Source organism: Aquarana catesbeiana, linkage group LG11 (genome assembly GCF_042186555.1).
Source record: "Aquarana catesbeiana isolate 2022-GZ linkage group LG11, ASM4218655v1, whole genome shotgun sequence".
NCBI lineage: Eukaryota > Metazoa > Chordata > Amphibia > Anura > Ranidae > Aquarana > Aquarana catesbeiana.
Window position 1 is genome coordinate 105,738,798 of NC_133334.1, and position 24,745 is coordinate 105,763,542.

General features: G+C 40.8%; 1 protein-coding gene across 4 annotated transcripts in view; it reads left to right on the plus strand.

Annotated features, from left to right (window-relative positions):
* The window catches only part of TSPAN4 (tetraspanin 4), a 2,224,117-nt gene that overhangs the window by 1,238,041 nt on the left and 961,331 nt on the right, over nt 1-24,745 (plus strand). For all 4 annotated transcript variants that reach the window (XM_073604831.1, XM_073604832.1, XM_073604833.1 and 1 more), the window contains one exon: nt 9,526-9,585. The gene's annotated coding sequence lies outside the window, so the exon portion shown is untranslated. The remainder of the gene's footprint in view (nt 1-9,525; nt 9,586-24,745) is intronic.

Here is a 24,745-nt window from a genome sequence, read left to right on the forward strand (position 1 = left end):
ATCATTTCTCAGTATTCTGACGTCTGTGCTCGATTCGTTGTTTCAAAGATTTCTGAATGATATCAATTAACATTACTGGGATAAGAACCTGTATGGGCACATATGTTATATACTCTGAATAGTTCTATACCAGTGTGATTCTGTTAGTCAAAGTAAAGAGTATAAAGAGATGAAAGGGGAAAAGAAAAGGATTGGATTAAGAAAGGGTAACCATTGTGAGTTGCATTGCTATTTCAATGTAATCAGGTAACACCTAATGTATTCAAGTGTGCTTCAGATAAAGAGAAGAGGTAATGGTGTATCCTTGTAGGTCTTTGTATGCATCTGAATAGCGGAATTCGAACCAGGGTGTCTACGTTTTATGAAACCTGTCTAACTTATCCGAGGCTTGAGCCAAAGTGTCTTCCATTTCACAGATTTCTGAGACCTTTGCCAGCCATTGTGGGATTATGGGTGCTCGTGTGGTTCTCCAGCGGGCAGGGATCAGCGTCTTAGCTGCATTTAGCAGCTGTTTAGTTAGCGAATTCTTGTATCATTTTAGTGGGAATGAGGAGATGTGCAGGAGACAACAGGCAGCATCCAGCACGAGTCTGGTTTCTGTTATTAATTTGATTATATCTCTGACCTGTTGCCAGAACAAGGTCAAGAGGGGGCAATGCCACCAAATGTGTATTAGCGTGCCTGCGTCGCCCCCACATCTCCAGCAAACATTGGGGGTCTGAGCATACCAGGAGTGCAGTTTAGCAGGTGTAACATACCAGTCAGTTAGTAGTTTGTAAGACGTTTCTTGCGTCTTGGTACTTATAGAGCACTTATGCGCAAGGATGCAGGCTTTCGACCATTGATTGTCAGCGATTGTACGATCAAGTGCCTTAGACCAGCTCTTTCTAAATCTGTCATCTTTTCCAGGGATTGAATTTTGGAGCCACTTATAGGTGATCTAGGTTGCTTTTTGTTCTCCTTCAGCGCAAATTTTCACTAGGTCAGTCAGCTGTCTGGAGAAATGTCCTTGTCTGGTTGCACCGTTTACATAGCTGCGTATCTGGAAGTAGGTCCAGATTGGCAAGTTGTGTATCCCGCTATCTGTCTTTAGGGTCATATAGCCTACGAATTTCCCATTTTGGAAGCATTCTCCTGCTTGTAGGGTCTTGTTAGTGAGAGGTCGTTGAAGTAGTCGATTGTTTAATCCTGGTAGGAAGTCTGGATTGTCTGATAGTGGAGTGAAAGGACTCAGTGAGGAGGTTAGTGTGAGGGGTATAGCTGCTTCTGTGCAGATAGATAGAGTGGTATTCATTAGTGGTTGTTGTTTTAAGTTATTATTTTTCAGCAATCCCGGGTTCCAGGAAAAGAAGAGGGGATATGGGCTCAATTTGCCTTACAAGTCCACCCAGTCTTTATCCCTCCCATGGCAGTGCCAGTCCACCATTCTCGTGAGATGAGCTGCCTGGTAATATTTCCTGAAGTCTGGGAGTCCCATTCCTCCTAGTTCCTTAGGCCTGGTCAGGAATGTAAATTTAATCCTGGCTTTTTTATGCGCCCAGAGGAAACCTAGTGAGGGGGTGTGCAGCCTTCTGAAAAATGTCTGGGGCGGTTTGACTGGCAGTGTCCTCAGGAGATACAAAAGCCTAGGCAATATTACCATCTTCAAGATGGCTGCCCTCCCAAACCATGAAAAATATCCTGCATTCCAAAGTTTTAAGTCTTTTTCTATCTTTAGGAGTAAGGGAGGGAAGTTAGCCTCAAATAGCATTGACGATTTAGGGGTCAGCCATATTCCTAAATATTTTAGAGCTTTTCCTTCCCATTTAAATGGGCAGTTGGCTTGTGTTTTGGTCAGGTTAGTGGAGGATAAATTGACATTCATGGCTTTGGATTTTGTGAGGTTAATTTTAAGGTTAGAGAGATACCCATAATGTGAAAAAGCTTTCATGAGATTGGGCATGGTAGTGTGTGGACTTATCACAAAAAATAGGAGGTCGTCCGCATATGCTGCTCTCTTATATGTCTTGCCTTGTATGGTGATACCTTTTACTGAGTCGTCTTTATTAATTGTTCGAATAAATATTTCTAGCTAGAGAATGAACAGCAGTGGGGACAGGGGGCAGCCCTGTCTCGTGCCATTCAGTATTTCTACTCTTTCTGACAAGGATCCGTTAATCTTTATCCTAGCTGAGGGTTTTTGGTATAAAGTCATGATCCATGCCATCATATGTGGTTTAAGACCTACATGTGCACATGTCGCAAACATAAAATCCCATGCTACCCTGACGAAAGCCTTCTCTGCGTCGGTTGACAGGAGAAGGCTTTCGATATGCAGGGAGTGTGATGCCTGTGTGAGAAGGAGAGCCTTTATAATATTGTCCTTCACTTCTTTTCCCGGCATGAAGTGTACTTGTTCGGGGCCTATTATTTTAGCTAGTAGTGGTCGAAGTCTATTTGCCAGAATTTTGGCTAATAACTTTAGGTCAATATTCAATAAAGAAATGGGCCTGTAGCTGGAGCAGTTTGCTGTGTCCTTGTCGGGCTTGGGTATAACCGTAATGTGTGCGGAAAGGACATCCGAAGGAATGGGTCTAATGTCAGTCAAAGAGTTAAAGGCTCTTAACAGGGGATCTGTTAGTGTGTCCATGAAAGTCTTGTAGTAAGTGTGTAACCGTCTCGTCCTGGGCTTTTCCCGGGTTTGAGTGCTTTAATAGCATGTTGGATTTCCATTGGGGTAATTTGTTCATCTAAATGGGTTACATCTTCTGTGACTAGATGGGGTAGTCCACTGTGTTTCAGATAGTCCTGTATGGCCTGTGCCCTGTCTACTGAGATTCCTGGGGGGCCTATGTTGTGGTGGTAAGTTATATAACTCCGTATAGTATGTGTGGAAATGTCTTGCGATATCTTCTGTTTTAACATCGAATGACCCGCCTGTGTTCCTAATTCCCGTGATGTGTTTAGAGGTAATAGGTTCTTGTAAGGACCTAAGCTAAAAGCTTGCCTGATTTGTCCTCCGCCTCATAATACACCTTTTTTCTAAAGAACAACAGGTGTTTTGTTTTAGTGTCTAAAATTTGTTGTAAGTTCTTCCTTGCCTCTAGTAGGGCAGTGGCTGAGGATTCAGATATTGCTTGTGTGTTGTCTCTAGTAAGTTGATCTGTTTTATCAGTTTATTGGTTTCAGCCTTCTGTAGTCTTTTGCGCTGTGCCCCCATGCGAATCAGATCTCCTCTGATTGTACATTTATGGGCACCCCATATCATTAGGGGATCTGCTCCTGGTGTTTCATTTAAACATAAAAATTCTTTAAGCTTAGTCTTAATTTTGGGTAATTATTCTATGTCCGTCAGGAGAGACTCATTTAGTCTCCAGGAGGGCGTGGTAGCTGTGGGTGTGTTCCCCACTATCGTCAGAGATATGGGGGCATGGTCTGATAAGGACTGAATTCCTATCTTAGCCTCTGTAACTCTAGATAGGTCCCTCAGGGAGATGTACAAGTGATCTATACGAGAATAACGGTTATGTGGAATGGAGTGAAAAGTATAATCCTTGTCTGTCGGATGTAAAAACCGCCACGTGTCAATTAGATGTAACGAGTGTAGTAGAAGTTTGATTTTCTTGAGTATCTTGTAGGTAATGCAGGTCTTCCCTGTTGATGTGTCCATCAAGGGATTAAGTGGTATATTGAAGTCCCCGCCTAATATTAAGCAACCTGTTGCACGCGTCATACACTGACAAAAATCTACATGTGCCGAGTTGGGGAAGTAGACGTTTGCGAGAGTGATGGGGGAACCTGCATATGTACCTTTCAGGAAGACATATCTTCCTTCTGGGTCTACTAATTTGTCTGTCAAATTGAACGGGGCGTCCTTACTTATTAGGATTGATACCCCTTGTCACCAGATCCACTTTGAGGTAATGCGGTGAGGCTGCTATGCAGCAACGGAGATTATGACCCAAATATTATTCCTGGTCAGTATATACTGCCGATATGACAAAATAAATGTAACAACCAAAATTCACATAATAAATAGCACAGCCAGAAAGTGAAGAACGAAACCCGGTCTATGTATATCTGAAAGTTCCCAACTGTCGCGCGCGATATGTGCAGCCATTGGGGTGTAAACACACAAAAAAAAGGAAAGAAAACCTTGCAGTAAAACTTTGAACTGTAACTGTAGCATTAGTAGTTACCAGAGTGACCTCTGGGTAGATGGAGGCCCTTTGTATACATAAAGAGTGTCTTTTTAGGGCGACGACCCCCAGTCCCCACCAACTAGCATTGTTCTGTTTCAGGAGTGTCTGCTAGACTGCCAAAGTCCACATTGCTTAATTTGGTTTGTGTAAGCAGTTCCTTGACGTCTTTATCCATCTTCTGTAATGTGGGCTGTTTCAACTCTGGTCAGCTGTTCGTAGCTGGATAGATAATTGAGGATAGTTCCTATGTCAGCCATCTTACAAAAACTGGGGGGGGGGTAAAGATCTTTTTCAGGTTGGAAGAACTGTAAACATGGGTAATGCATGAATGTCATTTCTGCGTGGTTGCAATTCCTGCGTTGTGTCCCCATGCTACGTGCCAGAGGAAGGCAGGAAAAATGGTTTACTAAGCGTGAGGGTCGCCTTGGTCCTCTTCTGGGGCTTTAGAGGCAGCCTGTCTGGGGTTGGGAGTGCCGCCATGAGAGCCAGGTCCCTGGTTATGTTTCATCTTTTTTAGGGAGTCTCTTGTCGGGTGATGAGAGTGGGGATCTGTGTGGGCCTCCCTCGGCTCTTGGGAGGATAAATTCCTGGTACCACTCTGGGAGTGCCACAGGCTCCATATGTAAAGACTCGAAGTCAGGCAGATCAGTGGGAGTGCGTAGTACATGCTGTTTGCCTGCCTGTGTTACAGTAAAGGCAAAGGGAAAAACGCCACGTGTATCTCAGATCATTCGCCCTCAGCTTATCAAGTAGGGGCCACAGAGCTCTACGGTTCCGTAGTGTTATTTGTGATAAGTCATGAAACAGCTTGATGGTCTCTCCGTTGAACACTATGCTGTCATTTCTCCTGGCCTTATTCATGATGGTTTCTTTTAGGGGGAAGCTCTGCAGGCAGCAGATTATGTTCCAAGGCAGAGCTGTGTCAGGGCCTTTGGGTCTGAGAGCTCTATGAGCCCGCACAAAGTCAATGGCAGTGTCTTCTTGTCTTTCTAGGAGGCTATTAAAGTCTCTCTGCAGGGCTGGGACTATTTGTGCTGTGTCCACTGACTCAGAGATACCTCTCACCCTATTATTGCACCTTCTGCCCCTGTTGTCTAGGTCCTCAAGGTGTCTTTTCATCTCTATTAGGTGAGAGGAGTGAGAAGCTGCCACGTTTTCCAGCCTATTCAGCCGCTTGTCTCTGTGCTTCCCAGTGGTTTCTACAGCTGCTAACTTTTCAGTTAATACTAATAGGTTGGATTTTAGGTCAGTAATTGCAGCGGAGAACGTGGATTTTATGTCTGCTGCAAAGCCCGACATATCAGCTTAGGTCAGGGGTTGGTTTGTCTGGGAGTAGCCCCTACCATTCAGTAAATACTGTGGCTCTGTGTCCCGTGATGTACGAAAAAGAAAATAGGATTTTTATAACAGCTTACCTGTAAAATCCTTTTCTTCGAGTACATCACGGGACACAGAGGTCCCTCCCCTCTTCTAATACACGTATATTGCTTTGCTACAAAACTGAGGTACTCCCAGTAAGGGGAGGGGTTATATAGGGAGCTAAACTTCCTGTCTAGGGTGTGCCAGTGTCCATCACCTAGAGGTGCCTATATAGCCCATTCAGTAAATACTGTGGCTCCGTGTCCCGTGATGTACTCGAAGAAAAGGATTTTTCAGGTAAGCTGTTATAAAGCTGTTGTAAGCTGTTATAAAAATTCTATTTTTGACACCCTCAGAGGAAGGAGAGGTACAGCACCTGCAGCAATATCCCAAATCATGACAGTATGTCAAGCAGAGGAAGATCAAATTCTTTGATTGATAGCATTTTAACAAAAAAGCCTCTTAAATTATCAGTGTTATGAACTTATTGCAGACCTATATCATTGGTGTATGAATTCATTAAAGTGACATGTTTGCCCAATGAAAAAGTGAGTGAAATTATTTAAGTGATGTGATAATGTGAATGATGTATGTGATTAAGTGTGTCTGAAAAGAAACAAAATCCTTATGTGATGACATTGACAACAATGGTGCTTCCTGAGAAATGTGCCTGAGGGACCACTCAGCAGAGTGGTCTAATTAATAATGTGAAATGTTGAAAAATGAGTGAAAAGTTGATTGAATAGACTAATGAAATAAATTAGGCAATATCAATCCATTGTGTACTAACTAGATAAAAAACTATGGGCAGTAAATAAATGTCAGTTAGATGTGTGTAATGAATGAAAAACGAAAAACAAACAAAAGTGCGAATAAACCAAAACAAATGTGCAAATAAAAAAGACATCATTTACCTTTTGTGCCAATATAAGGCCCCTTTCACACTGGGGCATCGGCGGTAAAGCGTTGCTATTTTTAGCTGCGCTTTACCGTTGTTTTTGTGGGGGTTTTCCGCCGCTAGCGGGGCGCCTTTAACCCCCGCTAGCGGCCGAAAAAGAGTTAAAACAACCCTCAAAGCGCCCCAAAGCGGCGCTTTGCCGGCGGTTCGGTGGCGCTGCCCATTCATTTCAATGGCCAGGAGCGGTGTATACACCGATCTAAAGATGCTGCTTGCAGGAGTTTTTTTTAAAGTCCTGCCAGTGCATCGCCTCAGTGTGAAAGCCCTCCGGCTTTCACACTGAGACTGCAGGGGAGCCGTTTTTCAGGCACTTTACAGGCGCTATTTTTAGCCCAATAGCGCCTGAAAAACGCATAGGTGTGAAAGGGGTCTAACCAATGTGGGCCATTAATTTGGTTTGGATAAAACCTGGCTGCAAATATGTAAGGGAGGCAAGGGCTCTATAAACATAAAAGAGAGTCATGCAATTATAAAAGATAAAGTTTAAGGCTCAATGCACACTGGAGCTCAAAAAAGCTTTTTGTGGATGCCAGATTGCTGGCAGAAAACACTGGTTGAAAAACAGATTTTAACAGCGTTTTGTACTAGCGTTTATGCGCGTTTATGAGCGTTAATGTTTATGCGCGTTTTTAATAAAAATACACAGAGTACACTCCAAAAATCCCACAATGCATTGAAAAAATAGAAAGCCGAACGCTAATTAACGCTCGTTTATGAGCATTTACCGGCGTTTGGCGTTTTTTGTGGTCAGAAAAATGGCACTTTGAACGTGATTTTATGGCGTTCAGAGAACAGCCCATAAACTCCACTGCTGATAAAAGCTAAAAAACGTCCATGTGTGCATGGACACATAGGATAACATAGAGCGGAGTTTATGGGCTGTTAAAAAAAACGCCCAAACTTCAAAAAACGGCCGTTTATGAGCTCCAGTGTGCATGGAGCCTTTATGCATTATAATGAGTATTACATGGGCCAACATTGTGGCAGCTAAGGTAGATCAATCTAGCATAGTTAGAGTTTATTACTTACATAAAGCCATATGTGTGTGATGATCATCAGTCCAGATATGCATGGGATCATACATTGATCTTTATGCACTCTGTCATTTATATAGTGCCTCTGTGATTGGGGGGTATCAAGTGATCCAGTGCAGGCGCCACCCTCTTCCCGCCCTGAGATGGCATCCTAGCTGCTGTGAAAACGGCCACCGCGCAGCTCCCTATGCGTTCTGGAAGGTGTAAGCCTTGACTGCTGTTGTCATTTCCACCGCAATGTGCGTGACGTGCCCGGCGACTCACGCACTTTGGGTTGACCCGCGCATGCATGCCTCGCCAGGGATCGTCCATAAATGAACAAGGGACGCTGCCGGCAAGATAGTGCTCACCCTAGCGGCCAAATAAATTCACCTGCCAGTTAGAGCATATGTGGGGGAATGCAAGAATGTCACATTCCCCCAACCTTTTCAGGAAGCCTTAAAGGGGCCGACACCCACCCAAGGAGGCTGTCAGGGAGAACCCGAGCCCAATACGATCTGCAATAGACAAAATTACATATGTAAAACAGTAATGTCAGACATACATTATCAAATACTGTACTTATTATTTAATTTGTTTGGTCACATTTGTTAGAATGACAAATTTATCTTGTCTTTTTGTTTTAAGAGAGCTGTGTGTTAATTCAATATTCCCACCTATTTACATGTCTAGTTCCAAAACAAAATTCTTTCATTATTTCAAAGCATGTTGCAGAACAGGAATCTTATTGAGTTTTTTCTGATGTAAAGCCTTTTTTAAAAAAGGAGCATATGAGATGGACTCATTCAGGCCTAGAGACCTGTAACTTAAAGTGGATGTACAGTAAACCCGATTTTTTTTTTTTTTATGTCATAATGTAGAGTATAAGATTTCCTATCATTTGAGCCCAGTCTTGCCACACAGAGTTAATCCATCTCTGAGCAATCCTCTTTTATTGTTCAGTGAGACAATTCTTGACAAACAGAGAAAAACTTTGTCAAATCCTCCCCCTTGCTGTGAGTGACAGGTGATTTACATCTCCTGCACTAGCCTAAGAAACATGCAGTATATTTTAATTCCCTCCCCCACTCCTTTCTTCAGCAGCTCTGCAAGGATTGGCTGTTCCACACCTCAGCATGATTTGGCATGCTGAAGTCATGTGGTTACTTTCCTGTCTTTTCACTGGATGTTAGAGATCATAGCAGAAGTTCAGCAGAAGTTCAGTGTTAGAAATACACAGAGAAAGTGCATATTGACAAGGAGAGTGTAGAGGTGGGCGGGGAGTCTACTGACATCACGACTCCACCCACCCAGCTCCAGACAACAGACCCACCCACAGAATCTGCAGTTTTTCGGGTCTCATAACAGAGAGAGGGGAGACATTTGACAGGTAAGGATACATGCAGGAGGCATGTATATCCTTCTAGATAACCCCTATGGCAGTAGTTTAGAAAGGATGACATTGGGTTTACATCCACTTTAAAGATCCATCTTTGCTCGTGTTGGAGCAAAGTTTTGTTCCAATCTCCACCCCGATCAGAAATATGAACCCGGTCGAGGGCGGTGAAGGTAACCTTGGGTACCCTGTAGTCATGTCTGAGTACTGCATGTCTGCTGACTGGGAGATATCGATTCCCAATCTGCATGCTATATACATGTTTGGTGATGCGGCGCCAAAATTCTTGTTTAGTTTCCCCTATATAGAAAGCGCCGAACTTGCAAGACATGAAGTACACTATGCCACGCGTTTGGCAGTTGGCGAAGTGCGTTGGTCTGTCACTTTCTATACCAATGGCAGGACAGGAAGATGAGGGGAAACCTGAGCAGGAAACTAGACAACTATATAAAGAAAAAAATGTCCTAACATGTTTTCTACTTTAGGTATTTTTAGATTATTTAAAAAAAAAAAAACATTTTTTTGCCTGTGCTCAATATTTCAATTACATGAAAAAGCAGAAAGTCTACTTTTAAGGCATACACATTTTGAAGCTAATCATGTTTATCTTTCCTACAGAGAGAAGCCAGTAGTGCGCTTGAAATATTTGTAAAGTGCTCCACATTTATCCACTGAAACGTAAGTATCTTTTATATTCATAATCATTAGCCATATGTGGGGACTGCTATCATTTCATTTACTATGCTGCGTCATCTCAAAATATCACATTGGTGTGTTTTTTTGCCAATTGATATTATGATACTGCCCTTCCATGAGTTTTGTTATTAATTGGGTTGGATACTTTCATTCTGGTTGCTGAGAGAATTAACTTTTTTAAAGGTAAGTTGTACAACGAGAAATACAAAAACTACTATTACTGACCTCTTTACTACTGAAGTTGTCTGTTTTAACTTTTTCCTGCCTGCATATGTATGTAACAACAGGGCGACTTTATACAATTTTCACTTAAAGGACTTAACATTTCTCCCAGATCAAACCAGATCAGCTAATATATGTTTTTAATTAGGCATGAGAGTTGGGTTTGAGTCAGCGGTAGGTTTGAGGCAAATCCTAATCTGCTTGTGATTCACATACCCACCGGTCTAATGTGACTGTTGGCATGCCTGAATTTCCAGCTGCTTTCATGTAAACAGACAGGTGGGGATCACTGGTGACATCATTGAACAGATTTGGACATAGACCCTTTTTGGTTCATTACATCGTTCAGGATCCCCAGCAACATTTAAATGATCACAGCATCAGGTATATGGCATTTAAAGGGTAAGTTCACCTTTGTACACTTTTTTTTGTTTTGTTTTCTAAATTCTAAGCACCAATATAGCATTCATGTACTTTTTTTTGCAAAAATATCAACACTTTCCATTAAATCTACAGTCACTTACTTTTCTTGCGCTCATCTATGAATCCAGACGTTTACATTAGTAATGTCTTTCTTCCTCACAGGTTAGAGATCATGACACAGGAAGGAGTTGACCAGCTGACCTCATTAGCACACACCCAGCATCATCCACCCCCCCACTCCCAGGTGCACGTTTTTTAAATGAAGTGCAATCAATCAGTGATCACCCTCCTCACTAAATATACAATCAGATTGCATAGTGTATGGCCATCTTTATACAAGTACATAGAAGGGAGTGGACAGGAACACTCAGCTGTCAAGCCCTGTTCACATCTCTGCATAGCAGAAACTCGCATTCCCACATGCGTTTTTTTTTTAGCGAGGGGGAGAGGTGTTTAAGCATTTTCACTCATCACACATAGAGCAACCCATCCACCTGAATGCCCTACACACAACAATCACTCCAAAGAAGCTTCAGGACTATTTTTTAGAGCGGAGCTTGGTGCATTTTTTACTGCGATTTTTGGTGCAGCGCATTTCTGAAATGCAAGGAAACGCACAGATGTGAATGGAGCCTTGTTGTTCTTGTGTTACTGCACCAATTTCATTTTCAGGACCCATTCACATCTAGCATAGTGGGAGCGAACGTTTTGTGGCTCCTTTTTCCTGTGACACGCATAGGACAACCCATGAATTACATTTGGTTAATGAGACATTTTGGCATTTTGTGGGTTGCGTGTTTTTTACTGTGCGTTTTTCAGCATTTGCCCCTCGTTTTTTACATGGCAAAATGTGTGTTTGCTTCTGTGTTTGATGTGCCGTTACCAATTAATGGCACTGAAAGCGTAACTAGTAATTTTAGGTATATAAAAGTGGCCATACACTATACAATCTGATTGTACAATCTCTTTTTGATATACCAAATTTGTATAATAGGAGGAAACACCTATCTAGTCATTCACTCTGTATCCAGTCAGGCAGGCCCTTACACTACATAGTTGATGGTAGATCTAAAGGAGATTGTACAATTAGATTATATGGTGAATTTTACAGAACCCAGGAGATCCTTCTCTTGTTTTTATACTACAACTCTATCCACATAGACTGTTATCTCATCTCTAATCTCCTGCACACTTCAAAATGCCAAATGAAAGATCGATGCAAGATTAAACTTAAAGGCTAAGTTCACCTTTTTTTCTAAATTCCAGCTCCTCTATGTACTAATATACCATTTAATTTACTTCTTTTGCAAAAATATCAAAGCTTTCCATTAATTCTACAGACACTTACTTCACTGTTCTCATGGATGTTTGTACAATCAGATTGTATAGCGTATCGCCATCTTTATACACCTAAAATTACTAGTTGCGCTTTCAGTGCCATTAATTGATAACGGCACACCAAACACAGAAGCAAAAACACATTTTGCCATGTGAAAAAACTAGGGGCAAATGCTGCAAAACGCACAGTAAAAAACACACAGTCCACAAAAAGCCAAAATGTCCCATTAACCACATATAGCACAGCCTATTGAAATCAACAGGCTGCCCTATGCGTGTCACAGGAAAAACAAGCCACAAAACGTTCACTCCCACTATACTAGATGTGAATGGGGCCTGAAAGTGAAATTGGTGCAGTAACACAAGAACAATGAGGCTCCATTCACATCTGTGCGTTTCCTTGCATTTCAGAAATGCGCTGCCCTAAAAATCGCAGTAAAAACGCACCAAGCTCCGCTTTAAAAAATAGTACTGAAGCTTCTTTGGAGCGATTGTTGTGTGTAGGGCACTCAGGTGGATGGGTTGCTCTATGTGTGATGAGTGAAAATGCTCAAACACCTCTCCCCCTTGCTAAAAAAAAAGACGCATGTGGGAATGCGAGTTCCTGCTATGCAGAGATGTGAACAGGGCTTGACAGCTGAGTGTTCCTGTCCACTCCCTTCTATGTACTTGTATAAAGATGTCCAAACACTATGGAATCTGATTGTATATTGTGTATTTAGTGAGGAGGGTGATCACTGATTGATTGCATTTCATTTAAAAAACGTGCACCTGGGAGTTGGGAGGGTAGATGATGCTGGGTGTGTGCTAGTGAGGTCAGCTGGTCAATTCCTTCCTGTGTCATGATCTCTAGCCTGTGAGGAAGAAAGACATTACTAATGGAAATGTCTGGATTAATGGATGAGCACAAGAAAAGTGACTGTAGATTTAATGGAAAGCGTTAATATTTTTGCAAAAAAAGTACATGAATGCTATATAGGTACATGGGGAGCTGCAATTTAGTAAAAAAAAAAAGTGTACAAAGGTGAACTTACCCTTTAACAAAGGGAATGTGTTGTGTACACATCAGCTGGTGTTAGGTGTGATTGCTGATGGATTTACATCCCTGGACAATGTAATTCAATGTAATACAATACAATGTAATTCAACGTAATACAATACAATGTAATACCATGTAAATTGGCAGTGTTTTTTTGTTTATAGCACAAAAAATAAAAACCGCAGTGATGATCAAATACCACCAAAAGAAAGCTCTATTTTTGGGGAAAAAAAATTACATAAATTTCATATGGATACAGCGTTGCATGACCGCACAATTGTCAGTTAAAATAATACAGTGCCATATCACCAAAAAAGGCCTGGTCATGAAGGAGGATAATTCTTCCAGAGGTCAAGTGGTTAGGGTATCCCCAAGCATGTTAAACAAAGGATTTGTATACTTTAAATGTTGCCCTTTAAGCCACATAAAAATACCAACACTCTGGTGAAAGGTAATTTCAAATCAAATCTCACAATGCCCCCTGTTGAACAAAAGCGTGCTTATTTATCTTGAAAATGGACAGAAATAGCAAGTTTCATCTCCCTTAGACTTAAAGGGGGTTTGATGCTAAGTTTAGGGTTTGTGGACTTCCTGCAGGGTTCACTGAACCTCTCACTAACCGAACCTGGGTAAATTCACTCATCTGTTTTGATACATTTCACCTGAAACCACAAATTAAAATCTGCACTTTTACTTTACATGTATAGACATTGGGGGTTATTTACTAAAGGAAAATCCACTTTGCACTGCAAGTACACTTGAAAGTGCACTGAAAGTGCACTTGTAAGTAAAGTCGCTGTAGATCCAAAGGGGGACATGCAAGGAAACTAAAAAACAGCATTTTAGCTTGCACATGATTGGATGATAAAATCAGCAGAGCTTTCACTAATTTCAGATCTACCCCTTAGATTTAGAGCCACTGCACTTCCAAGTGCGCTTTCAGTGCACTTTCAAGTGCACTTGCAGTACAAAGTGTATTTGCCTTTTGTAAATAACCCCCATTGTGTGCCTTTTTTATTTTCACATAAAGTATTTTAGTCTAGGTTCACATCTGTGCATTTGCTGTGAGGCACGTATGCACAGACGCAGCAGCCAAATTCATGTGAATAGGCTGTCGTACCTGCAGGAAACAGGGAAAAGGTCCCTGACCCTTTTCGGAAACCGCAGCCACTTGGTTTAATAGTTTCTGAGCACGGGAAATTAATTAGCTTTATTGGCACCCCCATGTGTCTGTTAAACAACAGCCTGTTTTGGCTGCAGGTGCTGGAACGTGTGCAATTTACAAGCATTCCCGCACCTGCAATAGAGTGAACCTAGCCTTAAGACCCCTTTCACACTGAGGTGCTTTTCAGGCATTTTAGCGCTAACAGTAGCTCCTGTAAAGCACCTAAAAAGCCCCTCTCATGCCTCCCCAGTGTGCTTTCACACTGAGGCAGTGCGCTTGCGGGATGGGAAAAAAGTCCTGCAAGCACCATCTTTGGGGTGGTTTGAGAGCGGTGTATACAAAGGGGTTTATTAAAACGGCACACTAAAAACTTACATCAAGGCAACCAAACATCCGAAAAAATAAATGCACATAAAAAACAGAGCGGTGGTTTGCACCAGGGTGGAGCCCATTGTGAGACGTCTAACCATTTGAGCTGGCTGGTGCAAACCACCGCTTTGTTTTTTATGTGCATTTATTTTTTCTGATGTTTGGTTGCCTTGATGTAAGTTTTTAGTGTGCTGTTTTAATAATCCCCTTTGTTGAAACATATTGCACTGTGAGGCTATCCTCTTCTTCCCTTATGCTCTGGGATTTATCCTTGAGCTGCCAGATTGGATTTCAGCTTTTCCAAAGATACCATAATTCCTGTGTCCATTGAAAAGCCGGGTCCAGTTTTACAGCTTAAGGTGTTGGAGCCTGATGGGATCATTGTCCAGTGTCGGATACTGCTGGAATTTGGTTTGTTTTTACAGCCCAGTCTGTTGGAGCATGGTGGGATTATTATCCAATGCTTCAAACTACTGCTATCTGTAAGAAGTGAATCTATGTGGTGATGGGATATTAAAGTCTTTGTGTTTTGAAGAGCACTGAAGTTGCCTTATTTGGGTCACCCAATTCCCTTGAAGAGCATAGAAGTTTTTCACATACTTGGTTCACTTAGTTCCCTTTTGTATAAGGGTTTGCCAGTTGGCAAACCCTTTATGCACTTTTTTATGCACCTTTTATGAACTGAATCGTATATTTTTCACTTTGAGTCATTTCATCCAATTTTTTTATTTATTTTTATACACTTTTTTTTGCAGGAGTGGACTTTATGCCCTTAAATGTTTGTCATGTATTTTTGCACTGTGAATATTCTTATAAATTAACGCACCTGTTTCTTTTAATTATTCCTAATACGAAAATAAGAAGAGTGGACAAAGCTTACTATGAAACATTACATCTGCATACCTTTCTGTGCAAACCAACACTTGTTACTTTAAGTTTCCCAAAATGGGATATCTCAGTCACAGTGAGTTTTCTCTCATTCATTGAGGAACACAGGATTCAACTGGGTCATATAGCTGCCTACACAAGGACTTGGACGCTGACAAACAAACAAAAAGTCGTGTATATGCCCTTTTCCCCTCCAGCATTCCACAGTTTTTTTGCTAGGGAAATGGACGTCTCTACTGAAAAAAATATAAATCGCTTTTCTTTAGCCATTTTATTTTATTTTTTTATTCATTCAAGTTTTTTTTTTTTTCTGCTTGAGCTAGCCTTTTTGTTGCAGCTAACTGTATTTGTGTATCCTCAACATTAGCTTTTGGAGTACATACTAGGACTCCACTGGACTGGACAGCCTGAAAGGTGACCTTCAGGCACTGGGCTCTACATTGTGGCACTTTCCAGACCTGAATGTACAGTGTTTGTTAGCCATAGAGTATTTTCTGGATCCAGACCCATTGCAGAGCGTCTGGTGTGACCAAGTCCCTGAAGACTCGCTTTGTGAGTAGGCTTGTAGGCTGAGCACAGGAGCTACCTCATTCTACCTCAGATCCTAGACAGGTGGAAAAATTCTGCTGTAATTGATCCTTCCAACTCATGTCCACTAACATCTTCGGTGCTATTTGCAGTGCACCCATTTGAGGGTCTGACACTGCCTAGAATGTTGCCTTTGGCTTGAGTCACCAGTGTACCCAGCCACGTCATTCATTCACAGTCCTCAGTTAATAGGAAACTACAAGTCCCAACAGCCTTTGCAGCTGTTGGCTTGTAGTTTTAATGAACTATCATGGTGCTGCTGAGTGCATTGGTAGTTCATTCTCTCTCCCTGTTAGTGTATATGTGCCTGTGCATATTAGGCATGAGCAGACAGATAGACTGACAAGTCTGCAATACTTTCCAAGTTCCAAGTAAAAAAAATAATGAATGCAAAAAGATGTGCATTTATTTATATTTTAAAAGGTTAAATTATCCTTTAACCTGATCAGACTTCTCACACATTGTTCCAGATCATCGGGACTTTCCAAGTTATGATGATATAGCTGTTGAGGCCCAAGTCTTCAGGGACACATGTATACCTGCATCTGTTATTCCCATGATGATAAAAGTCAGGTCTATTTCCAGCATGGCCTACCTTTACAAATGGAAGGCTTTCTATGCTTCCTGTGAGGAAAGAAGCCTTCATCGCAGGAAATACTCCATAAGACCAATCCTCACCTTTTTGCACCTTCTTTGATTAAGACATGTTTAGGTTGTCTCTCGTGTAACTTTCCTTGTGCATTCACCTGTATCTTCGCAGGATCTGAATTTGGTTCTCTTGGCACTTCAAAAATAGTTTTTTGTACCTATTAGGGACATTCCTCTTTCCACTCTTACTCACAAGGTTACTTTCCTTGTCGCCATCACTTTTGGGCTGGCCGCTTTTGTCCTGTAAAGAACTATTTTTGATTCTACAGTACCTAAGGACAAAGTACTGTTGAGGCTCAGAGCCTCCTTCATTCCCCAGATGGTTTCAGTTTTTCCACTCAACAAGGACATTGTTCTTCCATTCCTCTGTACAGCTCCAGTACATCAGCAGATAATCTCTTCTTATAGCATGGATGAAGTACGTGCTGTGCATGTTTATCTCGGAGCAATTCCTTCCATTCAAAAGACTGACTCCCACCATTTCTCAGTGGCTTAGACAGGTTGCCATCCAAGCTTAAGGCCTAGAGGATATAGTTCCATCCTTTCCTGGAAGGCGCACTCTACAAGGTCTGTGAGTGCTTTGTGCGATATTCTACATTAGGCTACTGTTCCCCATATTTATAAGGCCTCTCCCTGGTCTTCTGTTAACACACATGCTTTCAGTGAACAAGAAAGAAAACTGGGTTTATGTAATTACCAAAACATTTATTTCTTGGAGTTTATTGATGGACACAGGTCCCATACCTTTGTGTCTTTAAACTTTTTCCTAGTATTGCTTTTCTACCAAACTCAGGAATGCTGGTAGTGGGAGGGGTTATACCAGGCTGTTAACTGTTTTTTTGTTTGACAGTGTCCAAATCTATTAAATAGTCTCTGAATCCTGTGTATCTCAATGAACTTCAAGAAATAGATTTTATGGTAAGTACAAACATTTATTTTTTTATAGAAAAGTTTAACATATTTGCAACCACTGAAGGCAAGTTGGTTTTCCTGCCTCTAATATTATCCATTATCATATTTACATACATTTTCTATCTGCACTAGAAACATAAGAGCTGGAATATGGCTCCTATGCAGGGCTGGCTTAAACAAAATAGAGCCCAGGGTAAAAATGAAAATGGGGTCCAAATATGCTGAAATTCTGTAGTAAATAAAAAAAGTAAGGTTTATAGCGCCACAATCATTTGCAGGAAAGGTATAGTTTTGTTGTGATTTTAAGGGGTTGTGATTACACAGTGTTAAACCTTTCAGCCTCAGCTTCAGTGCAAAAAATATACCTACAGAAATCCAGTACTGTCCTGTGTTCTGTGTATTGTTATCCCAAAAAGTCTTATCAGCCCTACCCTGGTCATCCCTGTGAACTACAAAACACTTCCCACCTACAATATGTTATGGAGATGAGGAGAGAGATGATGTTCTTCAGTCCTAACACACTTCCTATTCCAGGGGGATAATGCTACTTGTCAAAAAGATACAATATGTAAGTGAGCGTTGTCGCTCTAGATCAGTAAGTGTGTTACAAGCAAAACAAAGGTAAAATGTATGGGAAAAGAAAGCTAATGCAGCCACTACATCTAAGGATTGCAAAAAGCTGGAAGATATTGCATTTTGTTTTTTGAGTTTGGATACACTTTAACCTCTTCCTGGTTGACCTATTGTAATGTGATGGCTGGGTGGGAGCCCCATTGCTAGGTACACACACACACATTGTGTGTTGTTGATCCATTTTTGGATTAAACTTTGTATTATAGATTTAGCCTAAAATGATAGGTAGTAGTAGAACCTTTGCCTGTATGTACTATAAAAAATGTTTTACCTTCTTCCAGTCTGCACTCTGGTCATATGTACCTAAACTTAAATATAAATGCTATAACTGTTATTTATTTTGCAAAATCTCATTCACTGATTAAGAATGCATTAGGTCTAGGGTTGGATAGGGACAGGAGATGCGATAAATGCATTTTCTAGTACATTTCTCTATATAATCCTGAATTATTTATTGGAGTTTGCATATGAATTAATTTCACACTGGCATAGGTTTTGAAAATTATTTCCTTACAAAAACTTCACTGTGTAGATGTATAGTTACAGAGCTGTAAAAATGTTGTCAGGTGAGTGATGGGGAAAGCACTGGCTCACTAATTGTACATATGAAACCGCATAATAATGTGATTTCAGCCACAGAGGAAAAGTATTATTTTTTAAAACACAGCTAGTAATTTAACCCTCCCAACAATTTTGTATGTTCTTAAGCACTAGACAAGTGCATTTTTTATCCAGTCTATGCTGGCTTGTTTGTAGAGGGAAAATGCAACTTTGCATAGTATGTCATTATCTAGAAGTGTGCATATTTATCTGCCAAACGAATGCTTACTTGCACAACGCACTCTGCTTTAGAGAACTATGCCTGAAAGATTGCTCTGAGCAATGCTCTATGGATTTCTGGTCAAAAAATACTTACTGCACTTGCCTTTAAATAAGTAGACAGCCCATCAAAATGACTTTTTAATGGATCCAGGGAAGTCAGCTTTGAAGAGAGAACCACCATAATCGGGGATCCTATTTTTTTCTTTATTACCAAAAAGCGTTTGAAAATATATTACAATAATACGTAACAGAAGCAATCGTTCATGACATACTGCCAATAGAAAAATTAACATTAGAATACATAAGCAGTAAACCAATTAGAGATACAGAGTATCAATAGATTAGGACTTAAGGATAATCATACAAATATATACCAGCAGAGTCCGCTACCACTAAATCCAAACATTATACTTTAGTGTAACAGGAACAAGAATGATGATGATGATGATGGGGAAACAATAGTGCCCCTACAAAAATCACAAAGCCACCCCTGGAGGCCGGCAGCTGCTCCCAAACAGATGTGGGGAGAAGGGACTGCTAGAAAATCATGTAGTGTACAATGCACCCAAAGGTAAAAATCAACAGAATTCTTAAGTTAGGAGTCATTCACAGACGCTGGGTTGTGCTAACCAGCAGTCCTAAATCTTGTTGTATTTGGAGGGACAACCTCTATGTACATAAATCCATTTCTTGTAGGGGAGGGTAACGTTAACATCCCTCAACCATGCCTGGAAGGTAGAAGGCAGTGCCTACATCCAGTTCTGCACTATTACTTTTACTTTCCTTGCTATAAATAATGTTTTGTATAGAAAAATAATAAGGAATTTATCAGTGTCAGGATCTGGGACAAGACTAAGTAAGCATTGTCTAGGATCAAGAGATAATGGACAGCTCATGTCATCATGTAAGAATTCTATCGCCTGAATCCAAAATGTTTGTATAATTGGGATACAAACAGGTGGCCACTGCCCCCACCTATAACTGGTCTTAGCAGCAAGGAGCACTCGAAGAACAACGTATGTCAAACAAAACCAAAGATGTTTCCAAGCTCAACTTACCAACCAGTCTGCGACCGAATTGACCCGTCTAACAATAGACGGGGGTTTAGTCTGCACACATTTTAAATACATATGTAAGCTACAGGCCCCGTCAAAACACCCCATTTTCTGTAGTCCTAACTCTAACTTCTGTGAGTCTCCACAATGGGAGCACATGCAATTATAATGGATAGGCAGAGGGAAGAGCCCACCCCTCCCCTAAGGCACAGGGACACACTGAACACCCAGCACATAGCACTATGGCAGCAAAGGTGTCAGTGCATTGCCTGACCAATATATTCAAGATACAAACAAGTGGTCACTGCCCACACCTATAACTGGTCTTTGCAGCAAGGAGCACTGGAAGGGCAATGTATGTCAAGCAAAACCAAAGAAATTAACACAATATGTGTTAAAAACAGGGGTTTAATCTGCACACATTTGCAAATCCATGCGTAAGCTACAGGCCCTCGTCAAGGCACCCCAAGTTTGTATAATTGGATACGGCCAGATCAAATGATAAAAGGTACCTGGTGTAGTAGAACATAGCGGGCACAATGGTCTATGAGAAGGGATATATGTAGTTATTAGGGATGGACTGAACACCCCCGGTTTGGTTCGCACCAGAACATACCTAACAGGCAAAAAATTTGGCAGAACACACGAACACCGTTAAAGTCTATGGGACTTGTTTTAAAGGCTTATTTGCATTTTATTGTCATAAAAAGTGTTTGGGGACCTAGGTCCTGCCCCAGGGGACATGTATCAATGCAAAAAAAGTTTCAAAAATGCACGTTTTTTCGGGAGCAGTGATTTTAATAATGCTTAACGTGAAACAATAAAAGTTAAATATTCCTTTAAATTTCGTACCTGGGGGGTGTCTATAGTATAAGCCCCCCACCCGCAGACCCCCACAACCACCGGGCAAGGTTTGTGGGGATGAGGCCCTTGTCCCCATCAACATAGGGACAAGGTGTTTTGGGGAGCTACCCCAAAGCACCCTCCCCATGTTGAGAGCATGTGGCCTGGTACAGTTCAGGAGGGGGGGCGCTGTCTTGTCCCCCCTCTTTTCCTGTGGCCTGCCAGGTTGCGCGCTCGGATAAGGGTCTGGTATGGATTTTTGGGGGGACCCCCACGCCATTTTCTTTTATTTTGGTGCAGGGTTCCCCTTAAAATCATACCAGTCCTGAAGGGTCCGGTATGGATTTTAAGGGGGACCCCTACCCCATTTTTTTTTAATTTGGCGCAGGGTTCCCCTTAATATCCATACCAGACCTGAAGGGCTTGGTATGGAATTTGGGGGACCCCCACACAATTTTTTTTTTTAATTTTGGTTCGGGGGTTCCCCTTAATATTCATACCAGACCCAAAGGGCCTGGTAATGGACTCTGGGGGATCCCATACCGTTTTTTTCATGACTTTTATCTGTATTGCTGGGACTGACAATTCATTATAGCCACGTGTACTTTTAAATGAATTTTTCCTTTAGAAATGTCATTTTGTGCAGGGACTGTTCTAAACACAGGAAAATGTGCCACTTTACAGGCATACTACAGCACCCCCCAGGTACGAAATTTAAAGGAATTTTTCACTTTTATTGTTTCACTTTAAGCATTATTAAAATCACTGCTCCCGAAAAAACATCCGTTTTGAAAACTTTTTTTTTGCATTGATACATGTTCTCTGGGGCAGGACCCAGGTCCCCAAACACTTTTTATGACAACACCATGCATATAAGCCTTTAAAATTAGCACTTTTGATTTCTCCCATAGACAATTCATTATAGCCGCGAGTAGTTTTAAATTACTTTTTTTCCTTTAGAAATGTCATTTTGTGCAGGGACTGTTCTAAACACGGGAAAAATGCACCACTTTACAGACATACTATAGACACCCCCCAGGTATGAAATTTAAAGGAAAATTTCACTTTTATTATTTCACTTTATTAAATTATTATTTTTAAAATCACTGCTCCTGAAAAAACTGACTTTTAAAAAAAAAAAAAATCACTGATACATGTCCCCTGGGGCAGGACCCGGGTCCCCAAACACTGTTTATGACAATAACTTGCACATAAGCCTTTAAAATTAACACTTTTGATTTTTCATGTTAATGTCCCATAGACTTTAATAGTGTTCCGGCGGCTTTTGAATTTTCCCTGAACACCGCATATTGTTCGGTGTTCTGCAGAACATCCAAACAACCAAAGTTCGGCCCGAACTTATGCTCGGGCCGAACTGTTCGCCCATCCCTAGTAGTTATGCAAACAGGGGCGAGATATGCTCTATGCAAGATATAGTGTATAATTGCGTTAACCTGTCAGAGATTTTCAGAGAGACTAGTTTATAACTATACAGAATTTCCCAATCTATGTCTTCCATGGCACCTAAATCTGCTTCTAGTTTTAACACTGTATTCATGTTTAGTGGCAGTGGGCATAAATAGGATATTGTATAGGGGGGATTTCAACTGTCCCAAAAATTACATCCAATAGTGGTACCTGGGAGAGTGTCGGGTATGATTCTGGGAACTGGGTCTGCATTATTGCCATATTTTTATTTGTGTTTTCTCTCTCTTCCCCTTCTACCCACCAAATAATCCGAGCAATTAGCAAGTAATAATAGGCAGTTTTCAAGCATTTAGAAAACTGTTTTTATTTTCTCATCATTTTCTGTTTTCTAAGCATGTTGTCAGCTTTTAAGATGCCAGTTAGACATACTCTGATCATTTACTAACCGTGTAATTAGAAAATGCTATGAGCCTTTAGTATGCTAGGCATTTACTATAGTGAGTACCTAACCTGTTTAGATTTCATATGAGCAAATACCACATGTGCTGACAATATCACAAGTGGCATGCCTGGTGGTATCAGTAAATATCTCTACTTTTTGACGTATTTGATCCTCCAAGGCAAGTTCTTTATCTCTGTGAAAGATTTTGAAGTATCCATGGAGATCTTTGTAAAATGTTTAAAGCCCAACTTCAACCTAAACCTTTTGTTAAATTTTGATAAGAGTGGGTAAAGCTTACATCACCCTTGCTTTCTTTTCTTTTTTTTTTCTTATCAAATTTGTTTATTGATTTTTAACAATAAGCATACATAAGTACATATGGTGGCAGCAAAAGAAAAGATCACATATATGGTAATAATATTGAGTTGTAGTTCCAATATAAACTAAAATTAGTTTAACTAAAACAATTTTAGCATGGATCTAACTACTCAAAAGATTACGTCATACATTGTATAAGAAAGGATAAAACCAACTTAGACCTGGTTAACCACTTGCCGACTGCTGCACGCCAATATACGTTGGCACAATGGCAGCGGTGGGCAAATGGGCGTACCTGTACGTCCCCTTTAATTGGCAGGGCTAGTGGGCGCGCACCGCGTACAGCGTGACCGTGCCCGTGGGATCTGCGGATTCGATGTCCGCCGGTGCCCCAGCGATCGTGTCACGGAGCTGCAGAACAGGGAGATGCCTATGTAAACAAGTCATCTCCCTGTTCTGCCTAGTGACATGACAGAAGACAGAGATCACTGTTCCCTGTCATTGGGAGCAGTGATCGCTGTCATGTGAGTGGAAGCCCCCCCCCCCACAATTAGAATCACTCCCTAGGACACACTTAACCCCTTGATCGCCCCCTAGTGTTTATTCCCTTCCCTGCCAGTGTCATTTACACAGTAATCAGTGCATTTTTATAGCACTGATCGCTGTATAAATGACACTGGTCCCAAATTAGTGTCAAAAGTGTCTGATGTGTCCGCCATAATGTCGCAGTCATGATAAAAATTGCAGATCGCCGCCATTACTAATAAAAAAAAAAATTATTAATAAAAATGCCATAAAACTATCCCCTATTTTGTAGACACTATAACTTTTGTGCAAACCAATCAATATACGCTTATTGTGATTTTTTTTTTTTTTTTAACCAAAAATATGTAGAAGAATACATATTTTTGGGGGATATTTATTATAGCAAAAAGTAAAAAATATTGCTTTTTTTAAAAATTGTTGCTCTTTTTTTGTTTATAGCGCAATAAAAAAAAAAAACGGAGAGGTAATCAAATACCACCAAAAGAAAGCTGTATTTGTGGGGAAAAAAGGACGTCAATTTTGTTTGGGTGCAACGTCGCACGACCGCGCAGTTGTCAGTTAACGTGGCGCAGTGCCGAATCGCAAAAAGTGCTCTGGTCAGGAAGGGGGTAAAATCTTCCGGGGCTGAACCGGTTAATATAAAGATAAAGATAAAATAAAAAAAGGTCTTAATTATTATCAAGAGTATAGTAAAAAAAAAAAAAAAAAAAAAGAAATCATTTTATTATAGAATCTAAAATCTTGTACTACATATTGGAACTATCTACAATTTATATAATGATAACAAAGGGAATAAAAGCTCTGCTACCAGAACTATATAAAGAGTTAATTGAAAGAGGAGAGAGAGAATGGGGGGGGGAGTAGATGAGAGAAAGAAGATAAAAGAAAAAGTAATCCTAGGTAGGAGAAAATATAGATAGGGAAGAAAGAAATGAGAGATAGTAGGGGTCCCCGGGGTAGTACATGGTATAAAACACATACCATGAATGTAGAGAATGGAAGTATAAATCGAGATTACCAAGGTCTTAGTAGGGAAGCATCAAAATTAGAAGGCAAAGAGTGAATCACCCAGACATTTCATATATTCTCAAAGTTGGATATTTTACCTTGAGTTATAGCTTCTATTTTGGCATGGTTCATTGCTTGATTGACTCTATTTTTTTAGTTTCAGCAATTATTAAGGACAAGGATTTCCAAGCTTTAGCAAATGTTTGTTCCGCGGCTGTAGTGATCTATAATAGGAGTTTGAATTGGCGGTAGGAGAGAGTGGCCGGTTTTAAGTTTAAAAGTGCTATTGTAGGATCAGGATTGATATGATTTCAATACTGTTTGAAATCCCTAAGAAATACATCTTTCCAGAAATTTTTTGCTACCGGGCAATCCCACCAAGTATGGAGATGTGATCCTAGATCACCACAGCCAAGAAAACAACATGGAGAATAATTTGGAGCATATTTCGAAAT